The sequence below is a fragment of the Procambarus clarkii genome, chromosome 43 (assembly GCF_040958095.1).
Source record: "Procambarus clarkii isolate CNS0578487 chromosome 43, FALCON_Pclarkii_2.0, whole genome shotgun sequence".
Lineage (NCBI taxonomy): Eukaryota > Metazoa > Arthropoda > Malacostraca > Decapoda > Cambaridae > Procambarus > Procambarus clarkii.
The window spans coordinates 16,523,938-16,542,293 of NC_091192.1; the positions used below are offsets into that span (position 1 = coordinate 16,523,938).

The following is an 18,356-nucleotide window of genomic DNA, read 5'->3' on the forward strand; positions in this document are numbered from 1 at the left end:
TCCCCGACTCCGCGCTCCGCTCAGGCGTCCCCCACTCCGCGCCCCGCTCAGGCGTCCCCAACCCCGCGCCCCGCTCAGGCGTCCCCGACTCCGTGCCCTGCTCAGGCGTCCCCGACCCCGCGCCCTGCTCAGGCGTCCCCGATTCCGCGCCCTGCTCAGGCGTCCCCCACTCCGCGCCCCGCTCAGGCGTCCCCGACCCCGCGCCCCGCTCAGGCGTCCCCGACTCCGGGCCCTGCTCAGGCATCCCCGACTCCGCCCCCTGCTCAGGCATCCCCGACTCCGCGCCCTGCTCAGGCGCCGCTGCCACCGAGCTCTGTGCCGCATCTGGTTGTACCTTGGTGTCATGTACAGTTTGTTTGAAGACATTAGAAATTGCTATGCAGGCATTAATTAGCAATTCTCTGTTTTCGGCGGGAGTTTTATCCAGGATTTCCATCAATTTCAAAAAAGTTACATCATCCTTTCTGCAGAGCCAGTACACAGAGTGGTCACTGGGACCATTTCTCCTTGAATTGTTAGTCATGTTGGCACATTTTTTGTGTATGGCTGCTGAACAGTAGTTGGCATTGAAAGCTCTGTTGGTAATCTACCTCCATGTTGCATTCTATGCACGTTTTTAATAAAGCCATTTTTGGACACTTCACTTCTTCTACGTTCAATATAGTTCAAACTTCCATTCCTATCGTATATTGTAATTATACTGCGGAGATTGTATTTTAACCCTGTCCTTCCGGTATGTTTGACGTGTGTATGTATTATGGTCATATGGTAGTCCATGTGTGAGGCGTTCCTTCTCCATCACCTCCTCCCATGGCACACGTGCTCACCTCCTCCCATGACAACAGTAAGGTACTCACCTGGGGCTCCCATGCTGCTCTGGGTGTGACAGCCTCAGCTCCCATGGTCTTCTGCGGGGGGCAATAAAGCAATAATTAAAACAATCATCATCAAATGACACAACTGATCAAAGTGCAACACTTACAAATGTAAGAAAAATAGATTAAAGTGGGATATGCAACTCAATCACCAATAACATAAACTATCAATAAAATGACATTGAAGTGATGACAGCAGGTCTCCTAGGCCTACATCAGTACATTATTTAGGCTCTGGAGGCCAATACAATCTTATAAAGTCAATTCATTTGCGTTAAATGTCACTATTAGGCTTCCAAACAATACTGCATATTAGGCCTATAATGCACATACCTCTGAAACTTAGGTATATTGCACATTGAACAAGTACATAAATGCAACATGTGGGTGTAAACAGGACCTGGTGTTGAGCACACACTAATACGTCAGGCTGCGAGCAGCCGCGTCTAACAGCCTGGTTGATCAGTCCAGCAACCAGGAGGCCTGGTCGACGACCGGGCCGCGGGGACACTAAGCCCCGGAAGCACCTCAAGGTAGCCTCAAGGTAGGTAGTCCTAGTCAGACCAAACACTCGACGTGGAGCCTATCACTAATTATGCAGAAAAATAATTTCATATTAAAACACTGTGTATAAATGGTCCTTGTTTTACTAATATCATTAAGCCTATTAGATATATTAGAAAACATTAAATTTAGATAAAATAACATCAGCATTAAATAAAAATGCAAACTATGAATCATAAAAGGTTAGCCTGGCCTCTAGCGTAAAATATATATACTGTATAAACAATTACAGTGAAACAAAGGCCAAATGCCTGTTAATCCAACCGCCAAACCCCCTTCTCATATATAAATTGTTAATATATATTTGCATAGTGTGCATATTTTGCCGTAGGCTAGTTCTGCTGTTTAGGTTCTGTTGACAATTGTTTGTATTTGTGGATGAAGTATTTACAGTTGCGATTCGAACAGAGGTCATCAGCGAAGCACTGTTCGATAAATATTCGAACGTCATCAGTTGTGAGTCACGTGTTACCAATTTTTAATTCGTAAACAGGTCGTGGCCCGAAACCTGCACACAGAAATAACATCACATGAGACCAGGAGGTATGGCAGGATGTGTAGAATACCCCCCCCCCCCCCGTTCAAGAGCAGAGGTGCAACAGGTACTCTGAGAGAGAACTATCACCATCAGAGGCCCGAGACTGTTCAACACGCTTCCACTACACATAAGGGGCATGACTGGCCGACCCCTCACAGTGTTCAAGAGAGAACTCGATAAACACCTCCTAAGGATACCTGATCAACCAGGCTGTGACTCATACGTCAGGCTGCGAGCAGCTGCGTCAAACAGCCTGATTGGCCAGTCCAGCAACCAGGAGGCCTTGTCGACGACCGGGCCGCGGGGACGCTAAGCCCCGAAACCCCTTCAAGGTAACCACAAGGTAAGGGGGTTTGGCGGGTGCATGGAATGAACACTGGCCTTTGTTGATTAGCACGGGCTGCAATATTGATGATCCCAGGTTCGACTCTCGGGCGGGAAACCAAGCAGCCCGTCCTCATCAACTAAGGCCAGACTGTGAGGGGCGGCATCTACCAGCCTGGTTGACCACACTGCCAACCATGAGGCCACGTCAGAGACCGGGCCGCGAGGGCATTGATCCCCGGCATCAACACAGGTTGTTCAGACCACAGGATGAACACTCACGATGTGATTTTCACTCCGTAAAATATATATATTTCACCAAATCGGAAATGATTGAGCATAAGAAATACACCAAACCTAGCAAGACCGATGTGCAGAGAGAGAGAGAGAGAGAGAGAGAGAGAGAGAGAGAGAGAGAGAGAGAGAGAGAGAGAGAGAGAGAGAGAGAGAGAGAGAGAGAGAGAGAGAGAGAGAGGGAGGGAGAAAGAAAGAAAGGGGGGGGGGGGGTTGCGGAACAAATCAGGAGTGCATTTGATTTAAAAATTATTTACCTTTCAAACTGCAGATAAAATCCGTAGGTCAACTTTGTAATGGAAAACTGACGATAAAGATTTCTCCCCCCCCACTCTCTCTCTCTCTCTCTCTCTCTCTCTCCCAGTACTAGGGGGAGGGGGGGGGGCAGGAGCAACAATGGCGGATCCAACACTCAAGTAAAAGTGTCCAGTCATTGTTAACAATAGATGGGGGGAGGGGCGGAAGCTGGGGGGGTGGGTGTCCTGGAGCAAGGGAGGGTTGTTGTTACAAGGGTGGGGATGAGGGGAGGGGGGGAGGGGGGAGGTTTACAAGGGTGGGGATGAGGGGAGGGGGGAGGTTTACAAGGGTGGGGATGAGGGGAGGGGGGAGGTTTACAAGGGTGGGGATGAGGGGAGGGGGGGAGGTTAAAGTATTTTTGTAATAGGGGAGGGATGGTTTCAAAACGTTATGAGGGGGAGGGGGTAGTGGATATCCGTAGGGGGGGTAGTGGATATCCAGGGGGGGGAGGGTAGTGGTTAATCACATGCCAACCACAATTGTCATTATATCTAATTCGACCAAACCCCAACAGTATTACTTCAACCGGGGAATGTAAGCCAGCTGGTGATTGGCTGAGCCGTGTCGTTTGGATGAGGGAAAACTGTAGTCTGTGATTGGCTAATGAGTTGAGCTTATAAACATCATTAACCAATCACGTTGATTCTGATATAACAAACTGGAAACCACCGTGGATATGGTGCATGGTAGACTTTAGGAACTTAAGTGCATAGGCGCCCAGGGTCTCGGAGCCTATCGGCACGAACCTGTAACAACGTTCTATGTCCCTGGACTTGTTGGTTTTCTGGGTCTCCCTGAAGGTGGCTGCCCCGCCTCCCTCAGCAGTGCTTTGAGGTAGATAGGTATCAGCCACTGTAGACGCACACGTGTAGTCCCATACGACCTGTTTACCTTCCCTCCATGGCTGCAGGGTGGGCCTGCGGGCCGCTCCAAGCAACAGCCTGTTGGACCAAGCTCTCACAAGTCAAGCCTGGCCTCGTGCCGGGCTTGAGGAGTAGAACAACTCCCAGAACCCCATCAAACAGGTATCAAGCAGGGTGGCTCCATCTGGGCGTTTGTGACTGTTGTCAGGTCTGCATAACTGGGGTTCCATTGGGCTGGACACCCAGCTGAAGCCAAACTTCTCTAGATGATCTCATTGACTGCTTCATGTCTGGCAATTTTTCCCTGTGTCTTACGACAGATGAGACCATGGCTGCCGTATTGGTCCGCTGACAGCCGCAAATACACCGGTGTCCGGTGGAGATGGGGCCGGCAAGGCGCAGGGCAACACCAATATATAGGCACATTTAGGAGTCGCGTCTTGTCCTTACCAGAAGCTGCCTCCAGCAATGCTGAGGCAATGTTCTCCACTATGGGGCTATCCCATTTGGCCTGTTTGTAGTAGTTTGGAACAGTTGGTCGAAGGTGAGAGTTGGCAAGATTGTCCCACTGACCGGCTCCGTCCGCGAATTTGGGATCATAAATTCCAATGGAGTCTCTTAGGTATTCTGGTAGTATTTCATTCACTAATTCACCTGTCGCACTGGTCGAGGATAAGAATGCCGGCAATGCTAACTGTGTCGCCTTGCGAATACCTATACCCACGAGTCTAACTGGGAGCGTTGCTTGGTCCCACTGGTCATCTTGCAGGGAGATCATAATATATATATATATATATATATATATATATATATATATATATATATATATATATATATATATATATATATGTCGTACCTAGTAGCCAGAACGCACTTCTCAGCCAACTATGCAAGGCCCGATTTGCCTAATAAGCCAAGTTTTCCTGAATTAATATAATTTCTCTATTTTTTTTCTTATGAAATAATGAAGCTACCCAATTCATTATATATGAGGTCAATTTTTTTTAATTGGAGGTAAAATTAACTTAGATATATGACCGAACCTAACCAACCCTACCTAACCTAACATAACCTATCTTTATAGGTTAGGTTAGGTAGCCGAAAAAGTTAGGTTAGGTTAGGTAGGTTAGGTAGTCGAAAAACAATTAATTCATGAAAACTTGGCTTATTAGGCAAAACCCGCCATATACTGCAGGTATGTTGACAACATTTTTATGCAGGTACCAGATGCGCCAAACTTCTGCAGCAGCTGAAGGAGGCATTTGAGCAGAATTCTGTGTTAAGATTCACTTACAAGATGGAGAATGATGGGAAGCTGCCCTTTCTAGATGTAACAGTCACGGAAAGGAACAAAGGCTTCCACACTGCAGTTTACACTAAGGAAACAAACATAGGAATGTGCCTCAATGACAATAGTGACTGCCCAGACAGGTACAGGAGGAGTGTTGTCAATGCTTACGTCGACCGGGCTCTCAGTCACAACTCAGGATGGAAGCAAGTCGATGAAGAACGCTGTAGGGAAAGGCAGGTCCTAATCAACAATGGCTTCTCTAACGGTTATGTTGAAGACGTCATAAAAAGAAAGGTGAAATGCCATACAACCTCTGAAGAGTCAACTAACAATACTTGTACCTCCTATTAGACTGTTTTACAAGAACTTCTTTTCGACGGCTCATAAAACGGAGGAAAGTGTTCTGAAAGATATTATTACTAGGAACGTTATCCCTACAGACAAAAATCAGAAAATACAATTGACAATTTACTACAAAAACAAAAAAACGGACAACCTACTCTTGAAAAACTCCCCAGACGTCAAACAGAACGCCTTGAAGGAAACCAACGTTGTATATGCCTTCACATGCCCACTTGGGGACTGTAAGCCCCAAAGAACTTAGTATATAGGCAAGACAAAAACGTCTTTTTCTAGGCGATTAACAATGCACAAACAACAGAGCTCCATCAAGGAATATATAATCTCTTCTCACAACCAGACCATCACCAGAGAAATCTTAACAAGAAACACAGAAATCATCGATAGATACAGCGACAGCAAGAGACCTCGACATCAGCGAGACGGAATCACACTGCGCCCTTGGAAGGGTGGCAGACAGTTGGCGTGGGACAATACTTGCGTATCCACCCTGGCAACCACATACATGACACATACATGACACGCAGAGAAAGATACAAGTCAATCAAGTACAGGGAATTAGATCACCGGTACAACTTCGTTCCAATAGGGTCCGAGACCTTAGGCCCATGGGGAGAGAGTGCAAGAAGGTTTCTTAAGGATCTTGGTTCCAGGCGCATTGACACTACAAGAGACCCTAAAGCAGCAAGTTTTCTCTTCCAGCGCCTCAGTGTCGCGATTCAGAGGGGGAATGCCCGCTGCATCCTCGGTTCCTGCCCGGCGTCGGAGGAATTCGAAGGAATCTACAGACTCTAGGAAACAAACTTCCTCTTATGTGATCTTAATGTTAATTTTTTTGTAAACAATCATATATGTAACTGTATAATCTTGTATAATAAAGTGTACGACATAAAAAAAGGGGCTGGTAGAAGTGAACACTCATACGTATTCAGAGCTAAATGGCAAGTTTTTCTCTGAATGCTCTGTGTTCCCTTCTTTGATGCCGTGGGTCCCTACAATTGCACCAGAGTTGGTACCCACTTTATATATAAATATATATATAAATATATTATATATATATATAAATATATTATATATATATATATATATATATATATATATATATATATATATATATATATATATATATATATATATATATATATATATATATGTCAATGACATTATCAAGAGAAGTTTGGCTACAGCTGGGTGTCCGGCACAAAGGGAACCTCAGTTGTGCAGACCTGACAACAGTCAAAAACGCCCAGATGGAGTCACCCTGCAGCCGTGGAGGGAAGGTAAACAGGTCGTATGGGATTACACGTGTGCATCTACATTGGCTGATACCTATCTACCTTATAGCTCAGCTGAGGGAGGCGGGGCAGCCACCTTCAGGGAGACCCAGAAAACCAACAAGTACAGAGACCTAGAACGTTGTTACAGGTTCGTGCCGATAGGCTCTGAGACTCTGGGCGCCTGGGGTAAATGTGCACTCAAGTTTTTAAAGGAGGTGGGCGAGGAACTCATTGGGAAAACTAGAGACCCACGAGCAGCCAGTTTCCTGTTCCAGCGCCTCAGTGTCGCAGTTCAGAGGGGAAATGCGTGCTGTATCCTGGGTACGCACGCAACCTCCGAGGAGCTGGACGAGGTCTTCGAACGCTGATTGTTATATTGTTATATATATGTGTGTGTGTAAACTGTAAACTCTGTAAACTGTAGCATTGCAATAAAATGAAACAAAATAAAACAAAACATACAAAAAATAATAGGGGTGGTAGGAGAGGAAAAGATTAAAGTATTCAGTGAGAATCCACAAGGTCTTCTCTGAATGCTCTTTGTTTTCTTCTTTGAGGATGTGGGTCTCTGCAATTGCACCAGAGGTGGTATATAAGTGCCACATTTTTTTTTGCCTATATAAGTGTTTATGCGCCTTATACACATGTGTATAAAGGGGAAAGACATAGAGGTGTGTCCAGGTACACAGCGGCCTACACGCGAGTATGGGCTGGGGACCTCCAGGGCGACCACTGCCACCTGCGAATTTCTGCTTATCTATAAAAATCCGAGCCGGAGGGCGGGGAGGGAGGGAGGGAGGGGGGGGGGGAACGTTTCACCAGTGCCGATGGAAATTGTTGCATTTGGGCGCGAAACTGTGCATATACCGTGAGGAGGAGGCTGCGTCCGGCCACCCAGCAGTGTGCCCACGCCTGAGCCAAGAGACCCCACACGGACACAGCCTCACCCATGTGCCATATGCCTTCCTGCGGGGCTGCGTCCGGCCACCCAGCAGTGTGCCCACGCCTGAGCCAAGAGACCCCACACGGACACAGCCTCACCCATGTGCCATATGCCTTCCTGCGGGGGAGGGTAGCTTCCACTCTCCATAAATAAAGCCACTTTTCTTCCTTCCCTCCCTGACTAGTGCTGGGAGAAAAAGAGCCTTATACCTAAGTGTCAACAACATTGGCAAAACGGGCATGCTGGAATGCTAATTAGCAAGCACCCAAGTGGTGTTTGTTTGGGTTTTGGGTTTGTTATTCTCGCAAGTGGCCTGGTACGCATGACGTCATGAATCATGGCGACGCCCACTACATCCCCATCCGAATCCCTAGATGCAGCCCAAACTTCGCCGCACCCATGTTGATTTCTTAAATAATAAGACTAGTTATCTAGACCAAAAGGAACTTTTTAATATTATTCACGATACTTCTTTAGAGAGGACAAGTGTAGTGTTCTCTGTGATCGACTTATGCTTATTAATACAGTATTTGTACACGACGGACAGACGCCGCCTCACTTGTATTGTCTTTGTGTGGGCGCTGTTATTGGTTCCTTCCACGATATTGTTCTCCACACACACACACACACACACACACACACACACACACACACACACACACACACACACACACACACACACACACACACAAAAGGGGCCTCGTAGCCTGGTGGATAGCGCGCAGGACTCGTAATTCTGTGGCGCGGGTTCGATTCCCGCACGAGGCAGAAACAAATGGGCAAAGTTTCTTTCACCCTAAGTGCCCCTGTTACCTAGCAGTAAATAGGTACCTGGGAGTTAGTCAGCTGTCACGGGCTGCTTCCTGGGGTGTGTGTGTGTGGTGTGAAAAAAAAAAAAAAAAGTAGTTAGTAAACAGTTGATTGACAGTTGAGAGGCGGGCCGAAAGAGCAAAGCTCAACCCCCGCAAAAACACAACTAGTAAACACAACTAGTAAACACAAAAGGCCTTTGATACAGTACCGCACATGAGACTGCTATACAAACTTGAGAGGCAGGCAGGAGTAAGCGGAAAGGCCCTAGTATGGGTGAAGAACTACCTAACAGGAAGGAGCCAGAGGGTAATGGTAAGGGGCGAGAAGTCGGACTGGCGAACAGTAACAAGTGGAGTACCTCAAGCATCGGTGCTGGGACCAATCCTCTTTCTAATTTACGTAAATGATATGTTTACAGGAGTGGAATCATACATGTCAATGTTTGCGGATGACGCAAAATTAATGAGAAGAGTTGTGACAGACGAGGATTGTAGGATCCTCCAAGAGGACTTAAACAGGTTGCAGAGATGGTCAGGGAAATGGCTACTGGAGTTTAACACCAGTAAATGTAAAGTTATGGAAATGGGATCAGGTGATAGGAGACCAAAGGGACAGTACACAATGAAGGGGAACAGCCTTCGAGAACATTCGATTCGATTACATGTAACGATTCGAGAAAGAGACCTGGGAGTGGATGTGACACCTAATCTAACTCCTGAGGCACATATAAATAGGATAACGACAGCACCGTACTCTACACTGGCGAAAATTAGAACTTCATTCAGAAACCTAAATGAGGAGGCTTTTAGGGCGCTTTACACTGCCTACGTGAGACCCGTCTTAGAGTATGCCGCGCCATCATGGAGCCCCCACCTGAAGAAACACATAAAGAAACTGGAGAAGGTTCAGAGGTTTGCGACGAGGCTTGTCCCAGAGTTACGAGGGATGGGATATGAAGAGCGTCTGCACGAACTGAACCTTACGACATTAGAGAAAAGAAGGGAGAGAGGAGATATGATAGGGACATATAAAATACTCAGGGGAATTGACAAAGTGGAAATAGATGAAATGTTCACACATAATAATAACAGAACGAGGGGACATGGGTGGAAACTGGAAACTCAGATGAGTCACAGAGATGTTAGGAAGTTTTCTTTTAGCGTGAGAGTAGTAGAAAAATGGAATGCACTTGGGGAACAGGTTGTGGAAGCAAACTCTATTCATACTTTTAAAACTAGGTATGATAGGGAAATGGGACAGGAGTCATTGCTGTAAACAACCGATAGCTGGAAAGGCGGGATCCAAGAGTCAATGCTCGATCCTGCAAGCACAAATTGGTGAGTACAAATAGGTGAGTACACACATACACACACACACACACACACACACACACACACACACACACACACACACACACACACACACATGATGGATATTGTCACCCAAAAGTGCCAGGAAGCTGCAGACAGGTTTATCCCCGTCCAAAAGGAGAAAAACGGAAAACAACAGAAAAACCCATGGTTCAACCAGGAATGTAAGGTAGCGAAACAACTGAGTAAAAGAACATGGAGAAACTACAGAAATAACAGAACACCAGAGAGCAGGGAGAGGTACCAGAGGGCCAGAAATGAGTACATCAGAGTGAGGAGGGAAGCAGAGAGACAGTTTGAAAATGACATCGCGAGTAAAGCCAAGACCCAACCAAAGCTGCTCCACAGCCATATCAGGAGGAAAACAGCAGTGAAGGAACAAGTGATGAAGCTGCGGAAAGGGGAGAACAGATACACAGAGAATGACAAGGAGGTGTGTGAAGAACTCAACAAGAGATTCCAGGAGGTCTTCACAATAGAACAAGGAGAAGCCCCTGCACTAAATGAGGAGGCGGCAACCTTGGAAACCTTGGAGGAATTTGACCTCACCAGTGATGAGGTCAAAAGGTGTCTGCTGGAGCTAGATGTGACAAAGGCTGTTGGGCCTGATAGAATCTCACCATGGATACTAAAGGAAGGTGCAGAAGCACTAAGTGTGCCACTCTCTATGGTGTATAACAGGTCACTGGAAACAGGAGACTTACCAGAAAGTTGGAAGACAGCTAACGTGGTCCCAATATACAAAAAGGGTGACAGGCAAGAGGCACTGAATTACAGGCCAGTTTCCTTAACTTGTATACCATGCAAGGTGCTGGAGAAGATCGTGAGGAAAAGGCTCGTAGAGCATCTGGAGGGAAATAACTTTGTAACGCACCACCAACATGGGTTCAGAGATGGTAAATCGTGCCTCACAGGGTTAATAGAATTTTATGACCAGGCAACGAAAATTAGGCAGGAAAGAGAAGGGTGGGCCGACTGCATTTTCCTGGATTGCCAAAAAGCCTTCGACACAGTACCCCATAAAAGGCTGTTAAAAAAGTTGGAGCAACAGGCAGGAGTAAAAGGGAAGGTGCTCCAGTGGATAAGGGAGTATTTAAGCAACAGGAAACAGCGAGTAACGGTGAGGGGGAAGACATCAGAGTGGCGAGATGTCACCAGCGGAGTCCCACAGGGCTCAGTACTTGGACCCATCCTGTTTCTAATATATGTGAACGATCTTCCAGAGGGTATAGACTCATTCCTCTCGATGTTTGCTGATGATGCAAAAATTATGAGAAGAATCAAGACGGATGAAGATAGACAGAGACTACAGGATGACCTGGATAAACTGGAGGAATGGTCTAGAAAATGGCTGCTGAAGTTCAACTCTGGAAAGTGTAAGGTGATGAAATTAGGCGAAGGGAGCAGGAGGCTGAACACAAGGTATCATCTGGGAGGGGAAATCCTGCAAGAATCAAATAGAGAGAAGGATCTGGGGGTTGATATCACACCGAACCTGTCCCCAGAGGCCCACATCAAAAGAATATCATCAGCGGCATATGCTAGACTGGCCAACATAAGAACTGCCTTCAGAAACTTGTGTAAGGAATCTTTCAGAACCCTGTATACCACTTATGTAAGACCAATCCTGGAGTATGCAGCTCCAGCCTGGAGTCCATACCTAGTTAAACACAAGACAAAGTTAGAGAAGATTCAGCGGTATGCCACCAGGCTCGTCCCGGAACTGAGAGGATTGAGCTACGAGGAAAGGCTAAAGGAGCTGAACCTCACATCCCTGGAAAACAGAAGAGTAAGGGGAGACATGATAACCACCTACAAAATTCTCAGGGGAATTGACAGGGTGGACAAAGACAAACTCTTCAGCACGGGTGGGACACGAACAAGGGGACACAGGTGGAAACTTAGTACCCAGATGAGCCACAGAGACGTTAGAAAGAATTTTTTCAGTGTCAGAGTAGTTAATAAATGGAATGCACTAGGAAGTGATGTGGTGGAGGCTGACTCCATACACAGTTTCAAATGTAGGTATGATAGAGCCCAGTAGGCTCAGGAATCTGTACACCAGTTGATTGACAGTTGAGAGGCGGGACCAAAGAGCCAAAGCTCAACCCCCGCAAGCACAATTAGGTGAGTACACACACACACACACACAATGAGAGGAGAAGATGAACCAGCCATGCTCGATCCTACCCTAAATGAGTGGGCTATAAGGGAAGTTAAGATGGAAGCACCCTTGGGAATGAGTGATCACAGTGTATTGATCTTTGAGTACCTGGCAGAGCTAGGATTTATCTTCCCAAAAAAAAGTTAGGAAACAAAAGGCTAGCATACCGAAAGAGGAAATATGAGGAGATGAGAAGTTTCCTAAGGGAAATACCTTGAGACACAGACCTCAGAGCTAAGTCTGTACAAGGTATGATGGACTATGTCACCCAAAGTGTCAGGAGGCAGTAAAGAGGTTCATCCCGGCCCAAAGGGAAAAATCCGAGAAGCAAAAGAAGAATCCATGGTATAATAGGGCATGTATTGAAGCAAAGGTACTGAACAAAAGGGCGTGGAGGAACTTCCGGAATAACAGAACACCAGAAAGCAGAGTGGTTGACAAATGGAATGCATTAGGCAGTGATGTGGTGGAGGCTGACTCCATACACAGTTTCAAGTGTAGATATGATAGAGCCCAATAGGCTCAGGAACCTGTACACCTGTTGATTGACGATTGAGAGACGGGACCAAAGAGCCAGAGCTGAACCCCAGCAAGCACAATTAGGTAAGTACACACACACACACTGGCGAACAGTAACGAGTGGAGTACCTCAAGGAACGGTGCTGGGACCAATGTCTATTTTTAATATACGTTAATGGCATGTTTACAGGAGTAGAGTCCTACATGTTAATGTTCGCGGATGACACAACATTAATGAGAAGAGTTGTGACAGATGAAGATTGTAGGATCCTCCAAGAGGATTTAAACAGGTTGCAGAGATGGTCAGAAAAATGGCTTCTGGAGTTCAGTACGAGCAAATGTAAAGTTATGGAAATGGGATCAGGTGATAGGAGACCTAAGGGACAGTACACGATGAAGGGGAACTGCCTACCTGTGACGACGCGAGAAAGAGACCTGGGCGTGGACGTAACACCTAATCTAACTCCTGAGGCACATATAAATAGGATAACGACAGCAGCGTACTCTACACTGCCAAAAGTTAGAACATCATTCAGAAATCTAAGTGAGGAGGCTTTTAGGGCGTTTTACACTGCCTACGTGAGACCAGTCTTAGAGTAAGACGCCTCATCATGGAGTCCCCACCTGAAGAAACACATAAGGAAACTAGAAAAGGTTCAGAAGTTTGCGACGAGGCTCGTACCAGAATTGCGAAGGTAGATATGAAGAGCGCCTGAAAGAACTAAACATGACTACGCTTGAAAAATGGAGAGCGGGTAAGACATGATAAAAGCCTTTAATATACTTAGTAGAGATTTTGGAAATTGGAAATGGAGGAAATAACGTAGCACGTAAGAAGGGATTTCGATGTGGATTCAAAATATAACTTAAAAATATTCTAAGAAAAATTAGAAATTTTCTAACTAAATTAGAAAATTTAAATTAGAAAATATTCTAATATCTTATATTAAAATATTCTAAGTATCCTATATGCACAGGAACATAGTACACCAAACAAACTTAATAGATCTAATAATAATGACCTGAAATGGATAACAAAGAATCTGAAGAACCTTATAGGTAGAAAACTTTGTACAAAAGGATTAAGAATTGGGAAGTCAGTTTAGAGAAGAATTTGTCCAACTGGTTAGAAATGTTAAAATAGAGTAAGATAAGGAGGGCAAAAAGAAACTATGAAGTTCTCATAGCAGGACAAGCAAAGACAAATCCTAAAGTTTTTTTTTCACTTATATCGAACAAAGATTAGGGGAATGGATTGGTCCATTAAAAACTGAGACAGGTCAGGTAACTGATACGAAGAGATTAGTAGTATTTTAAATAAATATTTTATCTCTGTATTTACTAAAGATGAACGTAACAATATGCCTTCAGCCGAACAAGTCTATGTGGGTGGGGAAGAGGATAGATTGACTAGTTAAGCAGTTACCAGGGACGATGTTATTAAACAAATAGTGAAACTAAAATTAAACAAACCCCCAGGGCCGGGCGAAGTGTTTGCCAGGATGCTTAAAGAATGCAAATGTTTTGAATCCACATCGAAATCCCTTCGACCTCCCCCATCGTTAGGGCCACGCCTCCCTCCATGACCGCTCCCCCCACCCCACCCGTGCCCTGGAGTTTCCTATCTATTACATACAAACATTTCTTAGGCCGTTAAAATCAGCTATTCGGAAATGAAGTCAGGCCACTAATGTTGAGTAGCATCCTGGGGAGGGTTAGTAGTTCGCCATTGGGGAGACCGCGATACATTCCTAAAGTATATATAGCAGGCTGCCTGTCCCTGACAAAACTACTTAAATCATCATGAACATCAGCAGCAGCAGCAGCAGCAGCAGCAGCAGTGAGACAGCCATGACCTTCCTGCAGCAGTGGGTGTAGGAGGGCGCCCACCACGGCAGGTCCACACATGTGTGATGGTCTCTCTCAGGGCCCCCTGAGCCAGACGCTGGGGCCCCCCCTGAGCCAGACGCTGGGCCCCCTGAGCCAGACGCTGGGGCCCCCCTGAGCCAGACGCTGGGGCCCCCCTGAGCCAGGCTCTGGGGCTCCCTGAGCCAGACGCTGGGCCCCCTGAAACAGACGCTTGGGCCCCCTGAGCCAGGCGCTGGGGCCCCCTGAGCCAGGCTCTGGGGCCCCCTGAGCCAGTCTCTGGGGCCCTTTGAGCCAGATGCTGGGCCCCCTGAAACAGACGCTGGGGCCCCCTTAGCCAGGCTCTGGGGCCCCCTGAGCCAGGCGCTGGGGCCCCCTGAGCCAGACGCTGGGCCCCCTGAAACAGACGCTGGGGCCCCCCTGAGCCAGACTCTGGGGCCCCTGAGCCAGACTCTGGGGCCCCTGAGCCAGGCTCTGGGGGCCCCTGCTCAACGCATCTACTGCCCTCTTTACGACTTTTCTCATGATCCTGCCAGTAGTTGTGAGAAGATCCGGAGCTCTTCTCTAGTGTCGCTGCCTCTCTCTCTCCCACCCATCTCTCTTTTACCCTCCCTCTCTCTCCCTCCCTCTCTCTCCCTCCCTCTCTCCCTCCCTCTCTCTCCCTCCCTCTCTCTCCCTCCCTCTCTCTCCCTCCCTCTCTCTCCCTCCCTCTCTCTCCCTCCCTCTCTCTCCCTCTCTCTCCCTCCCTCTCTCTCCCTCCCTCTCTCTCCCTCCCTCTCTCTCCCTCCCTCTCTCCCCCCTCCCAGGCAGAGGAACCACATGGACAACACATGATAATTCACTATCACGCAGAGGCTAGTTGTTTGGCTGACACCTTCTAACTAGCCTCAAGAGACTAGGCCTAGTGGCGTGAGAAACATGCTCAAGATACACTGGCCTAGTCTATCCTTAAAGACACACTGGCCTAGTCTATCCTTAAAGACACACTGGCCTAGTCTATCCTTAAAGACACACTGGCCTAGTCTATCCTTAAAGACACACTGGCCTAGTCTATCCTTAAAGACACACTGGTCTAGTCTATCCTTAAAGACACACTGGCCTAGTCTATCCTTAAAGACACACTGGCCTAGTCTATCCTTAAAGACACACTGGCTTAGTCTATCCTTAAAGACACACTGGCCTAGTCTATCCTTAAAGACACACAGGCCTAGTCTATCCTTAAAGACACACTCTCCTAGTCTATCCTTAAAGACACACAGGCCTAGTCTATCCTTAAAGACACACTGGCCTAGTCTATCCTTAAAGACACACAGGCCTAGTCTATCCTTAAAGACACACTGATCTAGTCTATCCTTAAAGACACACTGGTCTAGTCTATCCTTAAAGACACACTGGCCTAGTCTATCCATAAAGACACACTGGCCTAGTCTATCCTTAAAGACACACTGGCCTAGTCTATCCTTAAAGACACACAGGCCTAGTCTATCCTTAAAGACACACTCTCCTAGTCTATCCTTAAAGACACGCTGGCCTAGTCTATCCTTAAAGACACACAGGCCTAGTCTATCCTTAAAGACACACTGGCCTAGTCTATCCTTAAAGACACACTGGCCTAGTCTATCCTTAAAGACACACTGGCCTAGTCTATCCATAAAGACACACAGGCCTAGTCTATCCTTAAAGACACACTGGCCTAGTCTATCCTTAAAGACACACTGGCCTAGTCTATCCTTAAAGACACACTGGCCTAGTCTATCCTTAAAGACACACTGGCCTAGTCTATCCATAAAGACACACAGGCCTAGTCTATCCTTAAAGACACACTGGCCTAGTCTATCCTTAAAGACACACTGGCCTAGTCTATCCTTAAAGACACACTGGCCTAGTCTATCCTTAAAGACACACTGGCCTAGTCTATCCATAAAGACACACAGGCCTAGTCTATCCTTAAAGACACACTGGCCTAGTCTATCCTTAAAGACACACAGGCCAGGTCTATCCTTAAAGACACACTGGCCTAGTCTATCCTTAAAGACACACTGGCCTAGTCTATCCATAAAGACACACAGGCCTAGTCTATCCTTAAAGACACACTGGCCTAGTCTATCCTTAAAGACACACTGGTCTAGTCTATCCTTAAAGACACACTGGCCTAGTCTATCCTTAAAGACACACAGGCCTAGTCTATCCTTAAAGACACACTGGTCTAGTCTATCCTTAAAGACACACTGGCCTAGTCTATCCTTAAAGACACACTGGTCTAGTCTATCCTTAAAGACACACTGGCCTAGTCTATCCTTAAAGACACACAGGCCTAGTCTATCCTTAAAGACACACAGGCCTAGTCTATCCTTAAAGACACACTGGTCTAGTCTATCCTTAAAGACACACTGGCCTAGTCTATCCTTAAAGACACACTGGTCTAGTCTATCTTTAAAGACACACTGGCCTAGTCTATCCTTAAAGACACACTGGTCTAGTCTATCCTTAAAGACACACTGGTCTAGTCTATCCTTAAAGACACACTGGCCTAGTCTATCCTTAAAGACACACTGGCCTAGTCTATCCTTAAAGACACACTGGTCTAGTCTATCCTTAAAGACACACTGGCCTAGTCTATCCTTAAAGACACACTGGCCTAGTCTATCCTTAAAGACACACTGGCCTAGTGAACCGTGAACGACAAGATGAAAGGTAATTTGTTTAGACCCAGACGAGCTAAAAACAATACTAAGCCCGGAGGAAAAGAGAGAGAGAGAGACCCCTTACACCAGCAGCTGGAGCACAGGGACCCCGTACACCAGCAGCTGGAGCACAGGGACCCCGTACACCAGCAGCTGGAGCACAGGGACCCCGTACACCAGCAGCTGGAGCACCGGGACCCCGTACAGCAGCAGCTGGAGCACAGGGACCCCGTACACCAGCAGCTGGAGCACAGGGACCCCGTACAGCAGCAGCTGGAGCACAGGGACCCCGTACACCAGCAGCTGGAGCACAGGGACCCAGTACACCAGCAGCTGGAGCACAGGGACCCCGTACAGCAGCAGCTGGAGCACAGGGACCCCGTACAGCAGCAGCTGGAGCACAGGGACCCCGTACAGCAGCAGCTGGAGCACAGGGACCCCGTACAGCAGCAGCTGGAGCACAGGGACCCCGTACAGCAGCAGCTGGAGCACAGGGACCCCGTACAGCAGCAGCTGGAGCACAGGGACCCCGTACACCAGCAGCTGGAGCACAGGGACCCCGTACACCAGCAGCTGGAGCACAGGGGCCCCGTACACCAGCAGCTGGAGCACAGGGACCCCGTACACCAGCAGCTGGAGCACAGGGACCCCGTACACCAGCAGCTGGAGCACAGGGACCCCGTACACCAGCAGCTGGAGCACAGGGACCCCGTACACCAGCAGCTGGAGCACAGGGACCCCGTACAGCAGCAGCTGGAGCACAGGGAGGAGGGAGGTGGTCAGAAATAGCCAAGATGAGCGCCAGGTACAAGAGCGTTTAAGTGCAGTATCACCACCACCTTGAACACGGCGTCTTGGTGGGGTCCTTCTCTAAACCCTTCCCCCTCCCCCCCAGCCGGACACACCCCCTCCCTCCCCCCTGGACACACTCACCCCTCCTTCCCCCCAGCCGGACACATCCCCTCCCTCCCCCCTGGACATACTCACCCCTCCTTCCCCCCAGCCGGACACACCCCCTCCCTCCCCCCTGGACACACTCACCCCTCCTTCCCCCCAGCCGGACACAAAGGCGGGGTTCAGGAGCTAACACCTCACTCCCGCAGGCACTAATAATAAATACACGCACACAAGCGCCCCTCCCCCCAATCCCACACGCACACAAACGCCCCTCCCCCAATCCCACACGCACACAAGCGCCCCTCCCCCAATCCCACACGCACACAAACGCCCCTCCCCCAATCCCACACGCACACAAGCGCCCCTCCCCCAATCCCACACGCACATAAGCGCCCCTCCCCCAATCCCACACGCACA

At 47.8% G+C, this 18,356-nt stretch overlaps 1 long non-coding RNA gene across 2 annotated transcripts in view; it reads right to left on the reverse strand.

Annotated features, from left to right (window-relative positions):
* The window catches only part of LOC123755774 (uncharacterized), a 220,055-nt gene that overhangs the window by 161,291 nt on the left and 40,408 nt on the right, over positions 1-18,356 (reverse strand). For both annotated transcript variants that reach the window (XR_011221976.1, XR_011221977.1), the window contains exon 2: positions 858-908. This is a non-coding gene — a long non-coding RNA (uncharacterized lncRNA). The remainder of the gene's footprint in view (positions 1-857; positions 909-18,356) is intronic.